Here is an 8,797-nt window from a genome sequence, read left to right as displayed (position 1 = left end):
TAGAAAAAGAAAAATGAAAGTCGCCCCTTTCTCATTTCCAGGTTCACGTACACAGACAACCACTCTTCATAGTTTCTGGTTTTCATTTTTTAGTTCATTATCCTTATAACATGAAATAAAATCCTTCCCTGTTTGTATCCTGACTTTAGGCTGTATTTTCTCCTTCCTGGTATATAAGTGATTTATTACACGGACTCTTCTCATTTACTCCCAACAGTTCCAGTTTGATCTTCTACTTCTACTGGCTATCTTTCTCTCTTTAGATATTATATGAAGTCATCTACTTCTTAAATTATAAATGTCACACTGTATCTATGAAAATGAGTAAATTAATGTTATTCTTTTAAGATCCTTCCAATTTTTTCTAGTTATATTATCCTACTTGTCAAGACAAATATTTATACACTGTTTATCCACTAAAATATAAAGCTGAATTTCCTCTTGGCTACAGCAAGCCATGTGTTTTTGCCTTGGAGGCTTTGTATTTGCTCTTCATGGCTCACTCCCTCACTTGATTCAGATCTCGGCCACCTTCCCAAGGTGTCTCCCACTTGAAAGAGAGTAAGTTTATGTTGTGTTCACTGAATGTTCCCAATGCCAGGAACTGTTCCTGGCCAATAGGTGCTCAATAAACATACATTTATTTATTTATTTATGATTTTATTATTTATTTCAGAGAGAGAGAGAATGCACAGAGAGAGAAGGCGAGGCTGAGGGGGAAAAAGAGGGAGAGAGAGAGAGAAGGCTCCCCGCTGAGCAGAAACCTGATGTAGGGCTGGATCCCAGGACCCAGGGATCATGACCCCAGCCAAAGGCAGTCACTTAACCCAAGGAACCCCCTAGATGTCCCCCAATAAACCTTTATTGAATGAGTAAATCCTAAAAGACCAAAGAAGGTGTCATAAAAGATGTGAATGTGTAAATATCATTACAGAATCAACTAGAATATTGGAACTAATGTAAAAAGGAAAATGTAACCCTATGCTGTTAACATTCTGGCACTCGAAGAATCTTCCACATATTTCCTCTTTTATTTCTTACACGAACTATGTTGCACTTTAGTTTCTTTCTTTTTTTTTTTTTTTAAAGATTTTATTTATTTGACAGAGAGAGATCACAAGTAGACAGAGAAGCATGCAGAAAGAGAGGAGGAAGCAGGCTCCCCGCTGCACAGAGAGGCTCGATCCCAGGACCCCGAGATCATGACCTGAGCCGAAGGCAGCGGCTTAACCCACTGAGCCACCCAGGCGCCCCTGCACTTTAGTTTCTAACTGCTACTCCCACATCATGTTTCATTGTTGGATTATTTATTTATTTATTTATTTATTTATTTATTTTAGCAATCTCTACACCCAGCCTGGGTCTTGAACTCACAACCATGAGATCTAGAGTCACATGCCCTACTGACTGAGCCAGCCAGATGCTCCTTCTGGATTTTTAAAAAAATTTTGTTGGAGAATCTCTTTTAAAAATTTCCCATGCAGGGACTCTCTTTATGTTTGAAGGCATCTTCATTTGGCCTTTACATTTGATTGATGCCATAGCTAAGTATAGAATTTTAGGTTCTAACACTTGTCTCCTCCATCTCTGAAGACATTGCTCCCATACCCTGCAGCATTTGGTGATGAGAAATCTGAAGTCGGTCTGATTTGGATACTCTGCAAGTGTCAGGGCTTTTCACCCCCCCGTCTTCGAAAGATTTTTGGTTCTGAAATCTCATCAGAATGTGTGGGCCTTTCCAATTAGTCCCACTTGACAGTGAGTGGCATTTTTCTTCGGTGAGAGGAGATTTTCTATGATTTATTTCTTCACACGCGTGTCTTTGTTCTTTACAGCGACGTTGCCTCCATCTGCGGTCTGATTTCTGTTCTGAGAGGCTTCCTCTACTCTGTCCTCCCGATTACGGGTCCTTCTGCCAGCCCACTTTATCATCGATGACGGTTTTCAGGCAATCACTCCCTTTCCTTGCAGAGTCTTGGACGGATGAACCAACGTCTGAGGATACTAGTTAGGACCATTTGAAATCTCTTCTTTCTAGAGTTATTTATGTCTCCTATGGGGTCCGTGATTCAGTTGGTTCATCTTAGTCCTTCCTGTCCATGCTGCTGCCATGTTTCTTTCCGTCTCATTTGCTCAGACGTCGGTGCAAACACCTCCAAGGGTTGGCCTCGGCTGTGGTGGGCGGGTTTCAGCAGTGATGTTCTCTGGCTCCCGTTGGCCTCTCCCTACTGGGAGAGTGAGCTGCTTCTAAGGAAGTGGCAGAGCTTGCCTTCCAGCGTGCCTCACTGACAAGATGTGTGGGTGAAGAGCCAGGCAGACTGGGGAACCCCACAATTGCCAAATTGAAAAGGGTTGTACTTCAGATGGAATAGGTCAAGTGTGTTTCCTCCTACATGCTGCCTTTCCCTCCTCCCCACTGCACATCCGTGGTGGAGTCTGAAGTCCACTCAGACACTGTTCTCCTTGGCCCTCCTCAGGCCACCTGCCCACTTTCTTTAGAGAGCTGTTCATGGGCTTTAAGGGCAACAGCACTTGGAAGAGAGCCTAGTCCTTTACAAAGTGCCCAACAAATATTTGTTGAACAAAAAAATGGTGGAAAAGAGAGGGGAAGTAACCAACTGTCCTTGTAATTCCAAGCATGCTTCTTTCAGGACTTACTCTAAATATGGCTTAGCAGCCCAGCCCTGCTCTTTCCTTTCTCGACTTCAAGCTTGCCAAGTACAAGGATTCCCTCATTACATACAGCATGTTGGGCTAAGTCCAGTTTCCTCTTCTTTTTCTCTTCCGATGTCTTCCAACCTGCTCACTCTCCTATAATTTCGTAGTTAAATGAAAATCAGATGTGTGTGTTCAGTCTGCCATGTTAAACCAGAAACATATCTGAAAGTATAGGTACAAAAAAAATTGTATTTTAGAATATCTGTTGAACTCTCACATGATGGAAAGTGGAAAAAATGAGCAGAGGTTTTTTTAAAATTTATTATATGTTGGTATTTTATTTGGAACTTAGGGGAAAAAATAATATAATTTAATTGAGTCCCTGCAGAAAAATTAGTGGGCTACGAGTTAGAGTTTTTACCTATTTTTTTTAAAAGGATTTTATTTATTTATTTGACAGAGAGGGAGAGAGATCATAAGTAGGCAGAGAGGCAGGCAGAGAGGGGGGAAGCAGGCTCCCCGCCAAGCAGAGAGCCCGATGTGGGGCTCGATCCCGGCCCCATGATCCCGGGATCATGAACTGAGCCGAAGGCAGAGGATTTAACCCATTCAGCCACCCAGGCACCCCTATGTTTTTAATAGAATTCCATAGCCACCTACTTAATATATATTTTTTTTTACAAGTTTCACTATTTAAGTAATCTCTCTCTACACCCACATGGGGCTCAAACTCACAACCCCGAGATCAAGATTTGCACGCTCCTCTGACTGGGCTACTCAGATGCCCCTTAATATATTTTTATTGGATAAAATGACTGATTATGAATAATAAATGAAATTTCAGGAAAAATACAGTTCTGTCAATTGAATATAAACCTCATTTAAAGTTTCTTTTTTATTTTTTTAAGATTTTATTCATTGTTTTTGATAGAGAGACAGCGAGAGAGGGAACACAAGTGGGAGTAGGAGAGAGAGAAGCAGGTTTCCCACTGAGCAGGGAGCCCAACTCGGAACTCGATCCTAGGACCCTGGGATCATGACCTGAGCCGAAGGCAGGTGCTTAACGACTGAGCCACCCAGGTGCCCATAAGCCTCATTTGAAATAAATTTAGCTTTTAAAGAAAAAAGCATAGAGTATTACATGGAAAAAAGGTTACAGCATAGTATATACACCTTGATTAAAAATGTGTGTGTATATATGTATGTATGTGTGTATGTCCATCTTTGTGTACAGGCACATACAGATATGGATATATACACACATATAAACATAGAGAAGAAATTAAAAATAACAGCAAACTGTTAATAACAGTCATGTTAGGAGGTTTAGGATTAATACAATGGTGATTGAGAAGCACTAGAATGACATTTATTCCAAGTGGGGGCACTATTTATTTTAGTTTTTTAAAAATACTTTATTTGTTTATTTGACAGAAAGAGAGAGATCACAAGTAGGCAGAGAGGAGGGAGAAGCAGGCTCCCCACTGAGCAGAGAGCCTGATGCAGGGCTCGATACCAGGACCCCAAGCTGAAGGCAGAGGCTTAACCCACTGAGCCACCCAGGTGCCCCGGGACTATTTATTTTTAAATTAATAAATTAGAGGGGCACCTGGGTGGCTCAGTGGGCTAAAGCCTCTGCCTTCGGCTCAGGTCATGATCCCAGGGGCCTGGGATCAAGCCCCACATCGGGCTCTCTGCTCAGCAGGGAGCCTGCTCCCCACTCTCTCTCTGCCTGCCTCTCTGCCTACTTGTGATCTCTGTCTGTCAAATAAATAAATAAAATCTTTTTAAAAAATAAATAAATTAGAGAGAGAGAGCGGGAACAAGGGGGAGAAGCAGAGGGAGGGAGAATTTTTTTTTTTCAGATTTTTATTTACTTGAGAGAGAGAGAGGAGAGGGATAAGCAGACTCCATGTTGAGCACAGAGCCCAGCTTAGGGCTCAACCCCATGACCTGAGCCGAAATCAAAATTTGGAGGCTCAAAGGACTGAGCCACCTTGGAGCCCTGAGAGAATCTGAAGCAGGCTCCACGCCCAGCACAGAGCAAATGCAGGGCTTGCTGCATCTCGACCCTGAGATCATGACCTAAGACAACATCAAGAGTCAGAGAGAGAGATCACAGAGAGATGCTCAACTGATTGAGCCACTCGGGTGCCCCCAAGAAAGACTATATATAATTATGTACATGTTTAATGTGAAAAAATACATACTGGGGGACTTCCAGTTTCAGTTCTGATATATAAAGAGTTTGGAAGTTGTCACCCATGTCTTTATAAGGAAAAACCTGAACAAACTGAAAATCAGTGACTTGAATGAGTTTTCTTGGAGCCATGAGAGAATTCAGGCGGCAGGGCAAGCTGTCACCTCAGAATCTGGAGACAGGAAAACACAGAGAATCACAGATGAGTTCAGCTTACCTGGGACAGAAGCTCCTGGAGCCATAAACTGGTAGATGAGTAAAACAGTAACCGAAGAATTGCCAGGGGCTGGGTGTGGACTAGCTTGGGGCAGGAAACTCCTACTGGCTGTGGCCTTACAGAGGACCCACATTCTAGTAGATTTTACTTCTAGAAACCCCACTAAGTTCTTTTTATGAAGAGACAAGAAGACACACTTGTGTTTCTGGCAGGGGGAAGGGAAAAGTAACCATTTTTATATAAGCACAGAGTGTTCTCCATGACAAAGCCCTCTTCAGCAGGGGAAGTAGACCTTAACAGAGCTTTATCTGACTCTGGGGGAAGGAAATTACCCAAATTCAGCTCCCTGTAGACTTCCTGTCACACCTAAAGGGAAAAATGCTGAGAGACACTTGTGAAAGTCACACTCAGGGACACAGACCCCTTAAAAGACTGAGGTTTAGTATAGGATTTAGAATAAGATTATACCCCTCACAGTGCCAACAGGGCTACAAAATAACAGTGGACTATAGCTGAAAGAGCAGCAAAGGTACAGATTCCATTTAAGAAGGAGTTTCCAGGGAAGATAAAACAAGGACGTGAGAGGCCATGAAAGCCTCCGACACCTACAGCTACAACAAACATGAGAAACAGCCAGATTAACACCAAACCACACACTGGACACCTACTTATCTCCTATTACCCAATACACAATGTCAGGATTTCAACAAACATTTGTAAGGCATACTAAGTTTCAAGGCAAGAAAAAACCCTCTTCAGCAGGGTAAGTAGGCCTGAACAGCTACTATCAGAGTGGATAAAAAAAACAAGACCCAGGGGTGCCTGGGTGGCTCAGTAGGTTAAAGCCTCTGCCTTGGGCTCAGGTCATGATCTCAGAGTCCTGGGATTGAGCCCCGCATTTGGCTCTCTGCTCAGCAGGGAGCCTGCCTCCTCTTCTCTCTCTGCCTGCCTCTCTGCCTACTTGTGATCTTGATCTCTCTTTGTCAAATAAATAAATAAAATCTTAAAAAAAGAAAACACCACAAGGCCCAATTGTATGTTGTCTAAAAGAAGTCCACTATAAATATAAAGATTTAAGTTAAAAGTAAAGTGATACCCTGCAAACACTAATAAAAAGTAACCTGGAGTAGCTGTATTAATGTCAGATTTCAGAAGAAGGAAAATGATCAGAGATACAGAGGAGCATTATGTAAAGATAAAGAAGTTAATTCTTCTTTAGTTAAGTAGTTAAGTACTTTAGTTAAGTAGTTAACTACTGTTAAGTAGACTTAACAGCCTTAAACGCCTATGCACCTGACAACAGTGTGTCAAAATATGTGAGGCAAAAACTGACAGAAATTCAAGGAGAGACAGATAAACCCACTATTGCTTCAAGAGACTTGAGCACTCCTCTTTCAGTAATGAATAGATCCAGAAGGCAGAAAATCAGTAAGGATCGAGTTGACCTGAACAGCACCATTAGTCAACCTGGTCTGCTGAACATCTATAGAACATTTCATCTAACAACAACAGAATACACGTTTTTCTCAAGCTCACGTGAATACTCACCAAGATAAACTGTATTCTGGGCCATAAACCATACATGAAGGAATTTTTAAAAAGACATATATACAAAGCAACATTCTCAGAGCACATGAAATTATTTATTTATTTTTGAAAGATTTTATTTATTTGAGAAAGAGAACACAAGAGAGTGAGCAAGCGGGCAAGCGTGAGCAGGGGTGAGGGAGAGGGAGAAGCAGACCCCCTGCTGAGCAAGAAGCCTGATGCAGGGGCTCAGCCCCAGGAACTCGGGATCATGACCTGAGCCAAAGGCAGATGCTTAACGAACTGAGCCACCCAGGTGCCCCAGAGCACACGAATTTAAACAAGAAACCAATTATAGAAAGCTTGCAAACCCTAAATATCTGGAAATTAACAAGACTCTTTAAATAACATACTAGTCAAAAAAGAGCCTGCAAGAAAAACTTAGAACATCTTTTGAACTAAATGAAAATGAAAATACAACTTACCAAAATTTGGGAATGCAGTAAAATCAGTGCTTAGCAGGGCATTTACATCATTAAATGCATGTTCTAGAAAAGAAGACCTAAAGTCAATGACCTAAGTTTCCCTCTTAGGCAATTAAAGAACAGCAATTTATGCCTAAAACAAGCAAAGAAAAAAAATAGAGCAGCAATCAGTGAAATTGGAAACGAGAAAACAATCGAGAAAAAGCAATGAAATCAAAAGCTGTTTCTTTGAAAAGATAAAATACATTGTGAATTCTTAAACATTAGCTTTGGTGATTTTGACTACAAATACGAATCAGAAACTCATTTGGAAGGTAGTATGAGGGGCGCCTGGGTGGCTCTCCCTCTGCTCTTCCTCCCCTCCTGCTCACTCACACTCTTTCTAAATAAATAAATAAAGTATCTTTAAAAAATGTACCATGAGGGGCACCTGGATGGCTCAGTGGATTAAAGCTTCTGTCTTCAGCTCAATCATGATCCCAGGGTCCTGGGTTTGAGTCCCGCATCCGGCTCTCTGCTCAGCGGGGAGACTGCTTCCTCCTCTCTCTCTACCTTCCTCTCTGCCTACTTGTGATCTCTGTCAAATAAATAAAATCTTAAAAAAAAAAAGTAACATGAGCTATAATAGAAAATCATCTGGATTTTTTAACATTTAGTCTTGCCCTTAATATTTTAGTGGACAGTAAATGGATAGTCCAGAGGTTAAGCCTCTGCCTTTCGGCTCGGGTCATGATCTCGGGGTCTTGGGATCAAGTCCTGCATTGGGTTCTCTGCTCGGCAGGGAGCCCGCTTCCCCCTCTTTCTCTTGCGTGCCTCTCTGCCTACTTGTGATCTCTCTGTCAAATGAATAAACAAAATCTTTTTAAAAAACTAAAAAAAAAAACAAAAAAAACAACAAAACCTAAAAACAAGGGCACTTTGCTGGCTCAGTCAGTGGAACATGTGACTCTTGATCTCGGGGTTGTGAGTTCTAGCCCCACATTTGGGTATAGAGATTACTTAAAAATCTAAAAAAAAGATAATTAAAGCTAAATACATTCTCCTTTCTGTACTGAGTTTTTAATATCCAATGTGTATTTCATACTTAAAACAGATCTCAACTAGGACCAGCCACATCTGTGCTCAATAGCCACATGGGACCAATGACTACAATATTGGATAGGAAAGTTCTAGAAAGATCCTTCCTTTATTGCATGTCATCAGTATGATGGCAGATTTGTCTTAAGTGTTACAGTTTAATATGTAAAATTTGGAATATGGGAATAAAGTTAATTAAATATGATTTTGAAAAGCTTAATAGATTATTAAGTTTTATGGAGATTGGGGTAACCATTTTTGCTATGGGAGCACATAAATATCATTAATATATTTTGAAATATTTCAGAATGCTTGAAGTTTTCCTTAAGTAGTTCCAATCACACTCTGGAATTTTCTCTCTTTAAATATTGCAGAAGCTAATCCTCAATGCAACCTCTATCTAGATTATAAATTCCAAGTCTATGGAATATAAATTAAGGATTCAGGGCATGAGAATGAGGATTATGTGACTGGTTAGCATCAACCAGAAATTCAGGTTGTGTGGGTGTGGTAAGACAACTGTGGTGGGGCTGAGATTTTTGTCTTACTTGTTTTTCTTTTTATTAACAGCTTTGTTGCTAGGCCATCTTGGCCTCTTAGGGCAGGGTCTCTGTGCATTAATTAGGAGGAAGT

The sequence above is a fragment of the Neovison vison genome, chromosome 4, assembly GCF_020171115.1.
Source record: "Neovison vison isolate M4711 chromosome 4, ASM_NN_V1, whole genome shotgun sequence".
Taxonomy (NCBI): Eukaryota; Metazoa; Chordata; class Mammalia; order Carnivora; family Mustelidae; genus Neogale; species Neogale vison.
The sequence above is the reverse complement of the archived record's forward strand: the minus strand, read 5'-3'. Positions refer to the sequence as shown.